Source organism: Cupressus sempervirens, chromosome 8 (genome assembly GCF_028749045.1).
Source record: "Cupressus sempervirens isolate cs-2001-9-10 chromosome 8, ASM2874904v1, whole genome shotgun sequence".
Classification (NCBI taxonomy): domain Eukaryota; kingdom Viridiplantae; phylum Streptophyta; class Pinopsida; order Cupressales; family Cupressaceae; genus Cupressus; species Cupressus sempervirens.
Genome location: NC_143125.1, coordinates 45,058,806 through 45,077,296, shown reverse-complemented (window position 1 = coordinate 45,077,296; position 18,491 = coordinate 45,058,806).

Here is an 18,491-nt window from a genome sequence, read left to right as displayed (position 1 = left end):
TATATGATGAGATCATTTAGACTTTACATTTCATGTATGTATGATGATCATTACATCGTTTTCAGTTATTAATGATGATTACTTAGATGGTTTATTATCTCATGTGTTTTATTATGGTTACTTACCCCATACTTGCATGTGTATGGTGTGCGTGTTTTCTTATTGTATGGTGTTTCTAATGTGGTTAAGGAAGGGAGTCGTAATCACCTGCTTAGTCGGGATCTACACGATGCACCACTTCCTACCATTGTCTGTTTAGCTTAGCATTATATATTGTATGTACATGCCTGATTTTTTTACAGGTTGCCGGTACTGGGTATTGACTTTCTTGAATTGCCAGGATGAGCGTACCCTATTATACTATCTCAATGATAAGAGAAGGGAGATGAATTCTCAAGTCCAAATCCCAAACCTAAAAACCATTTGTCCTAGTGAGTTAGGACAAGTATCAAAGTTGAATACCCACCGAATGTGTCGGATGACATATTTCGTGATTTTTAACCCTTTAGATTTTTTTTGTATGATTTGTTCTATGATGAGTTTTCATATTTTATCTTGGAGGTCTATGGTGAATTTTCCATTAATTAAGTCTTAACAAATAGATTTAATTAATAAATTATTTATTTGAGAAAATTAATAAAATATCATGATCTTTGATATTTTGATTGTAATGTGAATTATTAGGGAAAAGGAATTAAATAAAAGAAAACTAGAAATTAAAATTAATAATAATTATAAAATAATAATAAAGTAATAAATAAAATAATAATAATAAAAGTTATAAAATATTAAAATGAAAGTTATAAAATTTAAATAGAAATTATTGGAGTTATAAGCTTGCATGGAAATTAATATGTGTCAACAACACGGGGGTTAGTGCATCAATTAAGCACAAGGTGTCTACAATTTTATGACTCATCAAAAAGAATTGGAAAAGACCCATGCTTAGTTGGTGACACTTTTCAGCGGTTTCAAGAAGCATTCCAAAAGTTTCTTGAGAGCTCTTTATATTCAGGCATTCATAGAAGCTTAGGGAGAGGGTGGAGAGCAATTGGAGCATTGGAGGACTCAAGAACTCTAAATAAGGGAACTTGCTCTGCGGGTTTTCTGAGGAAGAGCGAATTAGCATCAGAATCCAGGTAGATTCTTGTGATTTTCCTTATGCTATTTTCGCATCATGCATTCCTGTCTTCATCGTGTCTGTTTTATGTGTCTGAAACTTCTCTATGATTGAATCTGTAATTTGAAATTAGAATCTAGATATGCTATTTGGTTGAGAAGAAAACAATAGGAAAACCCTAGATCCAATTAAGGAGAAATAATTAGATATGAATCGGATTTGGGTTCGAATTTATATTAAATTAGAAAGATAAGATTTGAAATTAAAATAGAAATTTTATGGTAAAAATTCAAATGATTAGATGTAATTTTTCTATCAATTATATTTTTGGATGCGTATGAATAAACCCTTTTATGGTTAAATTTAGAGAACAATTATTTTTAAGAGGAAATTTTTAATTCATCACAAACTGCCCTGTCGCTGTCCCTTGGATAGACCCGAACTCATTCATTCATAACTTTTTATTGTGAACGAATTTATTTGATCGCTCTAGTCAGAATTGGTGCGACTTGGCCCTCTCCAACATATTTCAATTTCAACCCGATCCAACGATTCATTAGGAAGATATGGCCGTCGTACTGAGACTGTTTTATTCAAGGACAGATATTTCTCCATTTCTCATAACCAAGAGTTCTTTATGTTAAAACTTCATAAGAAAAAAATAATATACCAAAGCATGGAATGGATTAAAGATATTATTGCAATCTTCCCTTATTAGAATCTTATTAATATGCATTAGTTTTATATGGTTTATTATCTAATCTAATTAAATCAAATTTAATTAAGATTAGTTAATAGCAGAAGAAGTGTAATTAATTATTAGTCAATCTCAGTAAATGGGGAAAATTAAAAGAAAAGAGATATTAATATAGTGGAATTTTTATAATGTATATTGAATACTATTTAATATATATTAAACAATTTTAGAGTTGTTTAATGAAGATGATAATGTTAAGAATTTGGAGATTATTCATGTTAAAATCTACAATGAGTCTTATTGGTTTGTGATAGGGATATTTTTCAAACAACATTTATATAGACCAAATATTATTAGTACAATTAGCAATTGGAGTCTAATAGTTTTGAGGAGAAACTTTTATCTATCAAACAAATACATGGGTTAGGAAAAACGTGAAATTTTTTCACTTAATATAATTTGAGAATACGTAAACTGAGACTTCTAAATTCAAATTTGAAAACTTAGCAAAAAACCAAAACATGTGTTTGCATCGTGTATTCTATATGCTTCTTGTTTTGGGTTTTGGGTTAACTAGTGTTGACTAGTCCTAGGTTGTTACTAGAGGCTTAGGGGTTATGAGATGTGTTGGCATGTTGATCTTATTTGGTCTTGATCTTTATAAGCCCAACCATGGTAATGTGATTGTATGCTCTATGAAATGTTTGTATTTACTGTTTGTATTTTTTCATCAGTCTTCATGTGCGAAGCTCAGATGTATGTGTATGAGACACTTGAGCTAATCATTTTTGAGTTATCGATCAATTATCCTTGATTATTTTCTAGTCGCCATGATGGGACTGAGATGTGGATTTATTCTTGATGATGTCATGTTGTGACATGTTTGACTCAACCATTTCTGGAGTCTTTGATCAGTATGATTGAGATATATATTTTGGTTATTGAGAACCATTGGATACTTTGATTATCAGTGATACTTTAGTTGCCAATAGAGAGTTGTTGTGTTCATGTTTTTCTATGGATGTTTGCTCATGGAGATTTGATGCTTTTATGCATATTTGATGATTTTATGAATTATCTTTTTTGATTTTGAGATTTATGAGTCCATGAGCATTAGGGTAGGATATCTGCATGTAGTGACGGGAAGTGGCTTGCAATGGGGGTCGGGGCCCTAAGAGGCTGCCAGGGTAACTCATTGTAAGTTGGATTAATAAGTGATAACATTCACACCTAATACTAACAAAATGAACCTAAAAAGATAAGTGTTTTGTTCTCGCCCATGCTTTGAGCGCTTGTACAGGCTAGGATGGGAGTAGTGAGACGCATGGTTGCGACCTTGCATTCCATAGTATGCCTCGTTAGTATGAGAGGATACTAGTGGCTGCATGAAATTAGTATAGACCCGTGGAGTTTAGCTAATTGCCAGGGTAACTTGTACGTGATAATTGCGATGACACTTTTCCGCTTGCATAGGTGGTTCCTACATGTCATTGTGTGCCTCTGGGAAGTAGATGTCAGTTTCGTGATTGGAACCTTTGAGTTAGTATACTTTTAGGATTCCTGGACTATAGAGATTTGTGCTATATGTTATGGATAGCCTGTTTGGGACTTGAGATTATCTCCTCAGCACGGTGGGAGTGGACCACTTAGGTACCACGCGGTCGGGTGGTAGTGTATTTTCCACTCTTATCATTTGAGATTCATCGAGACATCGTAGCTGATGCGTCCTTCGTGATGGTGGATACGTATCCTTTCATTGATGATTAGCATATGTTAGATGATGTTATCTTATGCTTATATTTGCATGTTAGATTACTTTCTACATATGATGTTGTATATGTTAGGAGTGACATTCTTACTATGTTAATATCGATGATCCCTTCGGTGATTTGGGATGTTATGCACGGAGGGATGGCTAGGGCCCACGATGGTCTAATGATGCTATTAACGGTTGGGAGGAACCGTGCACTTAGTTAGTTATGTTTGATCTTATGATGGATGTATATGTATTCTATGATGATGTATCATGTGTATCATGTGATTGTCTTTGATGTATCATGGATTAGAATAGGATGATGTACCTTATTTCACATATGTATATTCTTTTAAGCCTTCATACTTTGTGACATGTACAGTGGATGATTGAGCATTTGGAAATGTAATGTATGAACATTGGGCTTATCATTATTATTTCATGTGGTTGTTGTACTAGATGGATTCATGTATGTAATTCAACGTTAAGGGATCTTAAAGAATGTAATCTGTTATGCATGTTATGTTTAGTTTTTAGATGGACATTGCTATTGCTTCCGTTATTGTGAATAAGTTATGTATGGTATTTACTTTCATGTAAAAAAAAATAAAAAATGTTACCAAACTTAGTGAAATTCTAAGTTAATTCTTTGGATCCCTTGGCGGGGCATTACATTTACCCACCCCCTACCCCCTTACCTTCATAATCGACAACATTATTGCTGCTGTCGTAGCAGCCTGCTACAGAAGGATAATGGTTATAGCTGCTTTTAATGTGAGGGTTGACAGGCCATAAAATACACTTTTTAAAATTTTTTTTTTACATTTGTTTAATATTTTTTAATATAATTTAATTTTATAAACAAATAAAAAAATTTAATTAAATCATTATTTATCAATAAGTTTATTAATGATATAAATATTTATTAATATTTAATTATTTGATCAATTTTAATATAAGATTATTTAATTGTAATTATTAACTTTAATAATGAATGTTTATTTATTAATAATTATTAATTTAATAGATTATTAATGTATGGTAATATACTACTCTAGTATAATTATTAATTAATTTAATTTAAAAAAATAGTTTAATTGAATTTAATTAATGATTAATATTGCTTAAAGAAGATATAGAGTTATCTTATTTTTATTATTAATAAAATTAATTTTTAATAAAGTAGTATTATTGAAACGTCAATGATTATTATTGTAATAATTAATTAATGACTACCCTTAGGTTGTTTTAGAGAAAATTTACTTAAAAGTTGAATAGGGCTAATGGTGCTTGTTATTTGAATGTCAGGATGGGTTTAGTTATTGGGGTAAATGATGAATCTTTTTACTTAAAATATACACTGGAAATGTACATTGAAATGAAAGCTGAAACTTTATAATTAACTCAATCATGTGTTTTTAAAATCAAACCAAAACTTTTATACCTACACTCTATTATCTGTGTACTATCTATGTTTTGGGGTTTTGGGAGGTCCTAGCATTGACTAGTCTTAGGTTGTTACCAGAGGCTCGGGAGTTCTGTGTTTGTGATGTCATGATGATATTTGGTTTCAATTTTTTTAAACCCAACCGTGGTAATGTGATGGTATGCTCTATGATATATTTGTATTTATTGTTCGTTATTGCTTTCTAGCATTTTTGTGTGACACTGAGGTGAATGTATAACCTACTTGATTTAACCATTTTTGAGTCCTTGATAAGTTATACTTAGGTTACTTTCCAGTCACCTTGATGGGATTAAGTGTTTGCTTTGATCTTGGTGATGTCATGTTGTGACATGTTTGACTTAACTACTTTGGGTTGTTGATCAATATTATTGGTATACTTTCCAATTGCTCGTTGAGAACCAATGGGTATTGTGATTTATTTTGGGATGCTTTCCAGTTGCTCGTAGAGAACTGATATGATTATTGTGGATTATTTTTTGATGCTTTCTAGTCGCTTGTATAGAACTGAGGTGATATATTATGATTCTTTAGTTTTTTCTTTTATGAGCCTAGGGTAGGTTATCTACTTGTAGAGTCAAGAAGTGGCTTGGAATGGGTGCCGAGGCCCTAAGTGGTTCCCAGGGTAACTCATTGTAAGTTGTTTAATAAGTGAAAATATTACACTAAGTGAGATTAAAATGAACCAAATAAGAGTCTTTGTATGTTCTCGCCCGTACTTCGAGTGCTAGTACAGACTAGGATGGCAGTAGAGAGAATGCTTGGTTGCAACCTTGCATTCCATAGTATGCCTTGTCAGTATGAGAGGATACTAGTGGTTGCATAAGGATCGGTAGGGACCCTGGGGTCCTAAGAGACTGCCAAGGTAACTCCAACGTGATTCATGTGATGACACTTGCCTGCTTACATAGTAGATTTTCTACGTGTCTTGTGTAACTTTGGGAATTACATGTCGATCTATCTTAGAACCCTTGAGTTAGAATGCTTTAAAGATTTCCAAAACTTAGAGAGTACTTGTGTTATGTGATTTGATATCCTATTTGGGACTTGAGACTATCTCCTCAGCGCAGTGGGAGTGGGCCATTTAGGTTCCATGCGGTTGGGTGGTAGTGATTTTTCACTCTTACCATTGAGATCTGTCTGTAATCACCGTGACTGGAGCTTCTTTGTCTGTATTTACTTTCATTCTATCTATGTATCATTTTGATGGATGGTTATACTTTATGATGGATGTTTATATCTTTTATGATGGATGGATATAACATGTATCGTGGATGGTTTCATTTATTTTATTGTACTTTGTATCATGGATCCAAAGAGGATGATGTATTTCTATTTCTACATATGTATATTCTTTTAGCCTTTCATACCCTATGACATGTACAGTGGATGATTGAGCATTCTGAATTTCATTTGCCAAGAGGCATTCAAAATAAATGTATATTATTTAAAGGACATTGGAATTTTTAATTATTCTTTCATATGGATGTAGTAGTTTTGTTAGAGTTAGTATTAGTTAAATTCAAATGTGACTCAACATCATGGGATCCTTAAGGAATGTAACTTGTTATTTATGCTTTTAGTTGATTGTATGTTATTGCTTCCACTACTATGTGTATGATGTGTATGATTTTTTCTTTATTGTTAAATTTTTTTTTTGGCAAACTTAGTAAAACTTTAGGTTATTTCTTTTGGATCCCTTGGTAGGGCGTTACATCTAGTATTAGAGCCTAAGTTTCTACATTGAGAGTTCTGGGTATATTGGAATAGCACTAGTGCTAACTAGTTGAACAAAAACAAAAATTTTAAACTATTATATGCACCTATATCAAACTGAAATTTGAACTAGTTGAACTGAAACAAAATTAAAAACTTTTAGTTGTATATTTTTCATACTTCAACACTTAGACTTCAAAACTAAAAATTATATGTAAACCTAAAATAGGAAAAACTGAAAATTAAACTCATTCTATTTTCAAAATAGGTGTCTTTTATCTATTCTTTTCAGTAGTATGTTTTATGGTTGTTATAGCATCTTGTCTCTTGGATATTATTGTTGTAGTGTACTCAATAGAGTCATATCCTCCTACTGGGGGAAAGGGTCTAATGGGACCCGCACAGTGAGTTCTTAGCTTTACCATCCTTGTAGGCTTCCAAGAGTAAGCCTAAGTCTGGGAGGGGTGGATGTAGTGCCTACCCCTAGTTCACATTTTTGTTATTATTGCCAAAATCTTTTGGGCCAATTTTATGTTTGATGACTAGTAGTATTGTTGTGAGATTTTCAGATATTGTTTTAGATTCAGTTTATTTAATGATGAGATTACTTGGTACTCTATATTTCATGTATCCATGATCAATATTATAGTTTTTTCAGTTATTGATGATGATTAGTTAGATGAATTATTATGTGTCTTCTTATGGATACTTACCCCATACTACATGTGTATGGTGTGTGTGTTTGTTTTCTTTATGTATGGCATTTTTGATGTGGTTAAGGAAGGGAGTCATAGTCACCTACTTGATAGGATCTACATGATGCACCACTTCTTGCCATTGCTTATTTAGCTTAGAATATTGTGTCAGTACATGTGTGGATTTTGTGAAGGTTCTAGGTACTGGGTATCGACTTCTTTGAATTGCCAGGATGAGCATACCTTACCACATTATCTCAATGGTAAGAGAGGGGAGATAAATTCTTCAGTCCAAATCCTAAACCTTTAAGCCATTTGTCTTAGAAAATTAGGACAATTATCTGAGTTGAGTACCCTCTGAATGCGTCGAATGACATTAATTCATGATTATAACCCTTTTGTTTGATTTTGTATGTGTTTTTCTATGATGGGTTTTTGTATTTTGTTTTATGAGTCTTTGATGATTTTTCTATTAATTGAGTCTAATTAAAAGATTACATTAATGATTTAATCTTATGGAAAATTATTATGATATTTTAATATTTAATTATATTTAATTAATTAGGAAATTGATTAAATAAAAAGAATTAAATTTGAAGATAAAAGTTATAAGAATAAAATTAGAATGTGATAGTGTTTATTTTATTTTATAATAATATATTTAGAGTTCATTTTTAAATAAATGCTAAATATTATTATTATTTAAGTTAATAAATATTTTATCAATTAAGTTTGGGAAAAAATTAAAAAGTGAAAAGAAATTTATTTATTAAAAGTTGTTAGATCACATGATGAATGCATGAGACGAAAATATAAGAAATTAATTAAAAGATAAAACAAGTGAATTTAATAAGAGTTGCATAATGCATGCATGAGATTAAAATAAATTAATTAAAAGAGGAGTCAAGTGGAAATTAAATAAAGTAATTTAATAATTTAATAAACATGCATGGAAAGGTAAAGAAAAAGATTAAGAAAAGTTAATTTAGAGTTCGAGTCTAGTGAGCACGAAGTTCTCTCGGGTGAACGCACAATTAGTACCCCAATTTAAGGAGAGAACTCTTTATCACAATTGGAGGGTTCATTTTTGGGGGATGCAAATTTTGACTGCTAATTTTGGAGAACAAAAGAATTTTCACAAAGGAGAAGGTTCTTGGAGGTGGAATTTCTCTACAATTTTCTTGGGCGTAGCGATTAGCATCAATGTCTAGGCAGATGCTTGTGATTTTCACATATTATAATAAGCTCTTTCTCTTTCTTATCTTCATCATGCCTATTAACAATTGTTTGAATAATTCCTATGATGAATGTATTGTATTATGAGTTTCTGGTATGTTTGTCAATTCTTCTGTACATGGATGTTTTAATTGACCAACATAATCCTTACTTCAATAGATTTAAAAAGTGAAAATTAACTAGGGAAAGGTGTTATATTGGAATAAAAAATTTAAATTAGAAAATTCAACCGATTGGCCGTATTTTCCCTATTAGAGTAAATTGCTGGTATTTTTATAAAAAAAATATATATTTAAAAAAATTTATTGGGGGGGTTTCGTTATAAAAAAATAATGTTAAAAAATAAAAAAATAAAAAATTAAGGGGGGTAGATTTTACCCACCCCCTACCCCCTTACCTTCATAATCAGTGGACTTTATTGTCGTTCTCGCAACAGGTAGTCCTGCAGTAGTAGTAGTACATTGTACTGTTGCTGTGACAGTAGCCTGCTATGGTAGGACAATGACCATAGCCATTTTTAATGTGTGGGGTAGCGGGCCATAACATATGCTTGTTTTTTCTTTAAATTTAAAAATTTGTTTAATATTTTTTAAATATAATTTAATTTTACAAAAAAAATTTTTTAATTAAATCATTATTTATTAATAAGTTTATTAATGCTATAATAATTTATTAATACTTAACTATTTAATCAATTTTAATGTAAGATTATCTAATTGTAATTATTAACTTTACTAATGAATTTTTATTTATTAATAATTATTAATTTTAATAGATTATTAATGAATGGTAATATAGTAGTCTTGTATAATTATTAATTAATTTAATTAAAAAAATTTGTTTAATTGAATTTAATTAATGATTAATATTGCTTAAAGAAGATATAGAGTTATCTTATTTTTATTATTAATAAAATTGATTTTTAATAAAGTGGTATTATTGAAACATCAATGATTATTATTGTAATAATTTAGTTAATGCCTACCCTTAGTTTGTTTTAGAGAAAATTTACTTAAAAGTCGAATAGGGGTAATGGTGCTCGTTATTTGAATGTTAGGATGGGTTTAATTATTGGGGTAAACAATGAATCTTTTTACTTAAAATATATACTTGAAACGTACATTGAAACGAAAGCTAAAACTTTATAATTAACTCAATCATGTGTTTTTAAAATCAAACCAAAACTTTGATACCTAAACTCTGTTATCTGTGTACTATCTATGTTTTGGGGTTTTGGGTGGTCCTAGCATTGACCAGTCTTAGGTTGTTACTAGAGTCTCATGAGTTCTATGTTTGTGATGTCATGATGATATTTGGTCTTGATCTTTTTAAACCTAACCATGGTAATGTGGTGGTATGCTCTATGATATGTTTGGATTTATGGTTTGTTATTGCTTTCCAATGTTTTTGTGTGACACTAAGGTGAATGCATAACCTACTTGATTTAACTATTTTTGAGTCCTTGATCAGTTGTACTTGGGTTAATTTCCAATTTCCTTGATGGGACTGAAGTGTTTGCTTTGATCTTGGTGATGTCATGTTTGACTTAACCATTTTGAGTTGTTGATCAGTATTATTGGGACACTTTCAAGTTTATCATTGAGAATAGACGGCTATTGTGATTTATCTTGGGATGCTTTCTAGTTGCTCGTAGAGAGCTGATGTGATTATTGAGTATTATCTTTTGATGCTTTCCAGTGACTTGTATTGGACTGATGTGATATATTATTATTCTTTGATTTGTACTTTTATGAGCCTAGGGTAGGTTATCTACTTGTAGAGTCAGGAAGTGGCTTGCAATAGGGGCTAGGGCCCTAAGTGTTTCCCAAGGTAACTCATTATAAGTTGTTTAATAAGTGAAAAAATTACACTAAATGGGATTAAAATGAACTTAATAAGTCTTTTTATGTTCTCACCCATGCCTCAAGTGCTAGTATAGACTAGGATGGGAGTAGAGCGAATGCTTGGTTGCGAACTTGCATTTCGTAGTATGCATCATTAGTACGACAGGATACTAGTAGTTGCATAGAAATCACTAGGGACCTTGGGGTCCTAAGAGACTACCAGGGTAACTCCAACATGATTCGTGCGATGACACTTGCCCATTTACATAGTAGGTTTTCTATGTGTCTTGTGTGCCTCTGGAAATTAGATGTTGATCTATCTTAGAACCCTTGAGTTAGAATGCTTTTAAGATTTCTTGGACGTAGAGAGTGTAGAACAAGATCTAGTATGCAAAGAACATTAACAATAAGAGAAATATTCATAAACTAAAACTAAATTCACATATATGCTTAGACAAAGAAAAAAAACAAGAGATGCAAACCCCAAAGGATGAAGCACTTCATTGCTTTCTTGATTTTGTAGATGTGTCCTTTGATGTGGATGTATGCTCAAGATGCTCAAAGCTACTTCAATGGAGGTGGGTAATGGAAAATTGGTAGCTTTGTGAGCTCTCAATTTGACATTATAAGGGTAAGATTGATGGCTTTGGTTCTCAAAATAGCATGGTAACTTTAGCTCAAAGATTGTTGATGAAATGGCTTGGGATGGGATTCAATTTATAGGCCAAGGGGTAGAGGGATGGAGGGCTTAGATGCAAGGATGGGGAGATGGTTAAGGAGGGCTAAGATGCACTCAAAGGGGAGCACATGGATTGTGCTTGTTTAGCACCAATGGAAAGGTGACACTTGTCACAAGGAGGATGAGTGTGAGAGGGTAGGGTAAAGGGTTGGTTAAAGGCATGATGAGTGGGGTTGAGTATGTAAGAGGGATGTAAGAGGAATGAGTGTGGAAGAGGGAAGAGTGTGGAAGATGGATGTAAGAGTCATGAGTGGGCTTGTAAGAGTCTTTTATGGCTTGTAAGAGCACTCATGACTTGGTGGTTGGGATTTTTGAGGGGAGACTTTGATTTGGTTTAGGAAAGTCTTAAAATTTTTTAGGGAATGTGACAAAATTAGGGGGTGGATTAGGCTTGGGTTTAGGATTAGATTAGGGATGTTAGAGATGTGCAAGTGGATGGCATTAATGAGGGTGGGTGAGTTAGTGGCTAAGCTTGGTTAGTATGGGTGGATGGGGTGGATTAGGCTAAATGGAGGATTAGGGATAGGTTAGGGGTTTTTGGATTTGAGAATTTTATTTATCAAATAGATTTATTTAATAAATGGAGATTTTTGGAATTAGATAGAAGAATAGGATTTAATTGATAAATAATAGGTTATTTGATTTATCAATTATGACTATAGATGATTAATTAAATTAATCAGCTAGGGATGGCAAAGGATTAAATAAATAAGAATTTAATTAATGATGCCTTTAGAGATAGCTAAATTAGATTACCAAAGCGGTGTAATCAAATTTAGGTGTTTACATTTTGCCCCTCTTTGACATAGTGTTGAGACAACACTATTTCAAAGAAGTTTGAATGAAGATGACACGAAGAAAATGTTTTAGCAACAAGGTTGCCCCAGTCTCAGATAAGAAGAGGAGAGACTAGACTTAGATGATGCCCCCTCAAGAAGGTGGCGGGGAGAGAAATGAGGCTCGACGACTTCTTGAAAAGTACAAGAAATTGAGATGAGCAGAGACACAGATTGGCAAAGAGGAGGGACTGAATTAGCTCAAACTCTCACTATGGGAGAATGATAAAGGAGAATTAGACGCACAAGAGGAAGCAAGCTTAAGACTTTGCAGGATTGGGGGGAGGATGAAGGAGCGGAGCACTATAAAAAGAATCCATGGTAGGGAGATGGATGATGGAATGATAAAGCTGATGCAATAGGATTTCAAAGAGTCAAATTGGCAGAAGATGGCTTTCAGGGATCTCTATGACTAGGATTGTGGATCTCGAAAGATGAGGCTTGGTGGATTGATTTGATTGGTGGATCCCTAAGACTAGGATTGTGGATCCCTAAAGCTAAGCGTGAGGAGTGATTCAAAAAGATACTAATGCATAAGCTGGGGGAGGAGTGACAGATGCTGGAGATGGATGGGGGATAATAGAGATGAAGGGAACCCATTGAAGCTTTTTGAGTGGGGGGGATACTTCAAAGAGAAGTACCACCATGTAGTTGAGCACTAGATTTTCTATAGGAATGTTGGTTAATTGCCAAGGTTACCAAGAACATCAAGGGCTTTTCACCAACCATCTAGAGGACTAACAAACTCACTCAAAACAAAAACGCAAGGATTGCCCCATTATCACACATGAATCCCAGAGGAAACAACGTGGAAACGACACTGGGTAACCCACAAGTAGAAAAGAAAAATAAAATGAAAGACCTGATCAAGATCTTACGCTCTGATTGCCCCATTCGCAACATACCATGATATGGAAGATCATGGCAACCTTGAGGAGGGAACAAGGAGATTGCTTGGAAAAGATATTTCAAGACCCAAAAGGGAAGATCCCAAATCAAAAGAAAGTGAAAATCCAAAAGAGAACCGTTTGCCAACGAGATGGGTAGGACGAGGTACTAACAGACCAAGATCAGATATAAGGAAAGCTATATCCTACAAGGACCTATCGGAGAGCACCTAAGCTGATGGATCTAGATGAGTGATGCATCTGGCAAGCTGAACTAAGAAGGATAACACTTTGGTGACAGGAGATCTAGCTAGAGGATGCATTGGAATAGCTAACCAAGATGTGCGATGGGTGCAAGATGCTAGTCAAGGACGAACTGACATGAACATTGGATAGATACAATGGTACTAAGCTAAAGAGGATGTACAAGCTGTCGGACCAAGATATGTTACAAATGTACAAGTTTGTTCATGTTTTGGGTTTTGTGAGATGGAAATGTTTGTGAAGGATGGGATGTCTATAATAGGTGATAGGTAGATGGTTTACGAAAAGCTTAAATAAAATGGGATTCTTTGTGTGCATGTGATAGGATACAAGCTAGGATACAAGATTATTTATAGGTTGTACAGGAGGTATTTACAAGCTCCATTAGATTTTGGATATTTGGTTGGAACACCAAGAGAACAAGCAGGTGTTTTATGGTGATGGTGGGTGGATGGATGAGGGATAGGATAGTGATAGATAATGGATTAGTCTTTAGTACACAAGGCACCTGAATTACCAGGTTTTCACCAAGGTACCTATCCAAGGCGCTTGAATTGCCAAGTTTTCACCGTTGGACGCTTATTTCTCTTTACTATTTTTTTGTATTTTTCAAAAGCTGGGTATACCAAGGATCTTCAAGCATAGAACTTCTTGAGATGAATGATGTTAGTAGGATCATTCAAGAGTTCTCCTTCTGGTGTAGATAATTGATAGGCTCCAGAGCCAAAAGATGCTGTGACAACATAAGGACCGAGCCATGTAGGTTCAAACTTGCCTTTCTTTTCTTGATCTGCTTGGACTTTCATATTTTCTTTGAGGACCATGTCACCTGGATGAAAGTGTCATGGGAGAACCTTCTTGTTGAAATTCCTTTTGAGACTAGTTTGGTAGACTGTGAGATGGTCATAGGCTTGTTGTCTCTTCTCGTCTAAGAGATCTAGCTGGGTGAGTCGAGCTACTCTGTATTCGTCATCTGAGATTTGCCCTCGCAAAGATATGCGTAGTGAGGGAAGTTCAACTTCTATAGGTAATACCGCTTCGCCAACATAGACTAAGGAGTATGGAGTTGTTCCTGTGGATGTACGAAAGGAAGTTCGATAGGCCCATAGAGCCAGATTTATTTGAAGGTGCCAATCACGGCCAAAATCATTGACAACTTTCTTTAGGATTTTGAGGAGGGTTTTATTAGTTGCCTCTGCTTGGCCGTTACCTTGTGGGAAATATGGGCTAGAAAAGTGGTGATGGATACGGAGGGAAGTGCATAATTCTCCATGTTGAGATTTTCAAAGTTACCTCTGTGGTCAGTGAAGATGGTGGATGGGATGTTGAAGCGGCAAACAATGTGGTACAAGATGAACTTGGAGACCTGAACTCCTGTAGCTGAGACTAGGGGGACTGCTTCCACCCACTTAGTGAAATAGTTTGTAGCTATTATTATCCATTTGTGTCCATCAGATGAGAGAGGTGTGATAGTTCCAACTAGATCAAGGCCCCAACAAGCAAAAGGCCAAGGTGGTGCAATAGGTTGTAGATCCTGTGCTGGAGCGTGCACAAGATTTGCATGCTGCTGACATAGGAGACACTTTCTAACAAAGTCATAGGAGTCTTCTTCAATGGTAGGCCAATAGTAGCCTGCTCTAAGAATTTTTCATGCTAGGACAATACCACTCGTGTGGGCACCACAAAGTTCAGAATGTACTTCTTTTAATGCCATTGCGGCCTCATTTTCATCTAAACATCAAGAGAGGGTATCGTGATAACCTTGATGATATAGGGTATTGGCTATGATGACATAGCGGGATGATTTTTGAATAAGGTTCTAGTGTTGGGTGCGTGTTAGGTGAGGGGATATGATACCATCATTAAGGTAAGCGTGAATTTCATGGTACCAACAGGATTGGGGACCAACCAAGATACAAACACGGTTTGAATCCTCATTCGCATAGGCGGGTGTGAGGAGCTGCTTGACTAAAAACTCATACTGCGTAGCTTCTTGGGGAATTTCCAAGAGCGAGCCGATAGTGGCCATGGCGTCTGCTGTCTTGTTCTGCATTCGTGGCACTCGTGTAAACTGAAGCTTTGTAAAATGCTGGGTTAGCTGATCAACTAGCTCTTTGTAGGGCAATAGCTTTTCATCTTTGGTTTGATATTCATTTAAGACTTGTTTGATGATGAGCTGGGAATCGCCAAAGATTTGTTACTCAGTGATGTTCCATTCTATAGCTATCTTTAATCTTGCTACAAGAGCTTCATATTCTGCTATATTGTTGGTGCTAGGGAATTGTTGCTTGAAGGCTTTCAGAATGTAATCTCCTTGAGGTGTAACTAATAATATTCCTGCCCCTGATCCATGAGATGTGTATGAGCCATCAAAATAAAGCTTCCATGGGGGCTGTTCTTCAATTAGGTAGATATGCTCGTCTGGGAATTCTGTGAGCAAAGGATATGCATCTACTAGAGGTGCATCAGCTAGGTGATCTGCTATAGCTTGCCCTTTGATTGCCTTTTTGTCCACATACTGGATGTCAAACTCACTTATTAGCATAACCCACTTTGCTGGCTGACCTGTGAGTGCTGTTCTAGAGAGCGTATACTTGAGAGGATCAATCTTGGAGACTAGTTGGATGGTATGACTTAGCATGTAGTGACAAAGCTTTTGAGTTGAGAAAACAACTGCCAAACAAGCTTTTTCCATAGGAGTATAATTGAGTTCATAACCAACTAGGGTTCTCCTGATATAGTAGATGGCTCTTTCTCTACTATAATCATCACGTTGTGCTAGAAGCGCCCCTAGAGTAGTAGGTGTTGCTGATATGTACAAGATCAAGGGATGACCGGGAACTGGTGGGACCAAGATAGGGGGATTGGCTAGATACTGCTTGAGCTGATTGAAGCTACGCTGACATAAAGGATCCGACTTGAAGTTCTCATCCTTCTTTAGTAAATGTGAAAATGGTGTACACTTATCTGCAAGCTGGGAGATGAAGCGTCAGATAGATTGAAGCTTTCCCTGAAGAGAGCGAAGCTGTCGCAGTGTCTGGGGAGGAGGCATGTCTAAGATAGCCTTGACCTTTTTGGGGTCAATCTCTATACCTCGTTTAGAAACTATGAAGCCTAGAAGCTTGCCAGATGTGACCCCAAAGACACACTTCTTGGGATTTAGCATGAGATGATATTGGGTTAACCTATCAAAGACTTTCTCCAAGTCAGCGAGATGATCCATGAAGGTGTGAGATTTGACTAGGATATCATCCACATAATCTTCCAAAATACTATGGATAAGATCATCGAAAATGGCTGTCATAGCTCTTTGATAGGTAGCCCCAACATTCTTTATGCCAAAAGGCATCATGGTGTAGCAAAAGGTTCCCCAAGGGGTAGTGAATGCTGTCTTATGCTGATCCTCTTCTGCAATATTGATTTGATTATACCTAGAAAATCCATGCATAAGGGATAGAATTTCATGTCTAGCTATAAGATCTACAATCATATCTATGTTGGGCAAGGGAAAATCATCCTTTGGACAAGCTTTGTTAAGATCTCTAAAATCAGTGTAGATTCTGATGTCACCAGAAGGCTTAGTGACAGGGACCATGTTGGAGATCGACTCTGAGTAGTCGATAGGTTGGATAACCTTAGCAACTAACATTCTTTCTAGTTCAACTTTGACCAGTAATGCCACCTTGGGGTGCATTTTTCTAAGCTTTTGTCTGACGGGCTTGATCTTTGGATTGACTGCAAGATGATGAACTACAAGCTTTGGATCAAGTCTTGACATGTCCTAATATGACCATGCAAATCATCCAATGTTCTCTCATAAGACCTCAAAGAGGAGGTCAGCTTGGTCTTGTGATAGGGATGCAACAATGTGAACAAGTCTAGGGATCTCTGAAGAACCAATGTTGACTTCTCTAGTATCCTTTATTAGAATAGAAGACACCTCTGGTTGATTATCTTGAGGAGGCAATACTAAATCCTCAGGTTCTGCTTGTGGCTCTAGATTTTCTTGCTGAGGGGTTCTCTTTGCTACATTAGCTAGTCCCAGATTTACCTTAGTTCCAGTTTTGGGTGTATCGAAACTAGGTTGGGGATTTTCTCCAAAATACCCCTTGGGATCTAGCTTGTAGATGTAGGCAGAATCTAGCTTTGTTTTCTTATGAGGAGTTTTGGCTCCCATGAATCTTAGAAGTGCTTCCTCTGATGTGAACTCATCAATATGTATGACACTTGGTTGGTCCCAATCTATGAGTTGTGGATGAGTGAGTGGTAGGTCAATGAGATGGATGGATAGTTCTCAAAGAACAGAGTCTCCTAGGAAGATCTAGTCTGGGATATCATTGTAGGCTCTCTTTTCAACTTCCTCAGGAATGTCTTCAATTTAGACAAGGTTGCGGTGGATGTTCGAAAAAGTGTGACCATTCTCGTTGGTGCCCCTAGTTGTGGGTATGCCAAAGCCAAGACCTGACTTCGTTTCCCACTTATGTGCTTCGATGGGACATTGCATGCCCCTTTCTTCTGGTCCTAGTCCACCTCCTTGATAGTTCCATTTTTCAGTGATGAGGTTATGTTCTTGGGGATACTTCTGGCTGAAGTGATCAAGGCGTGCTTGATTTCTTGGAGGTGCATCCTTATGTAACCAATTGTTGATATCTGGAGTTAGCTCTTCATGAAGAAGGGTTTTTGAGGACACAAAGGTGGTTGGGCCAAACTGTTTGTATCGAGGAGGTGGAATCTCCTTAGCTTTGTGATATGTTGGCCATCCATGGGTATGTGGATCAAGTAGGATTACTCCAAAAGCAAATGCATCTGATAGACTATATTATCCACAACCTTTGTTGTTGATCTTTACGGTAGATAGGGTGGAGGCGAGGATGGTTTCTGCATCATTACAAGTGTTGGATGAGCTGGCGATGGATGTGCCGATGTCTATTCCAGGGAAATGGTTTGAATATGAAGCTTCAACCGCATTACAGTAAGAAAAGGGTTCTGGATCGGCATGGATGGTTACCTCAGTGCCCTGATGCAGAAATTTGATGCACTGATGGTAGGTGGATGGAACGACCTTCATAGCATGAATCCATGGGCGACTAAGGAGGATGTTAAATGGTAGGTTTAGATCAACAACATGGAAAACTGTCTCTTGGATGACTGGCCCAACCTTGATTGGTAGCAAAATAGTCCCTTCTATGGTTCTTTCCAAGTTGTGATAAGCTTTGATGGTGATAACCTCACTGATCAT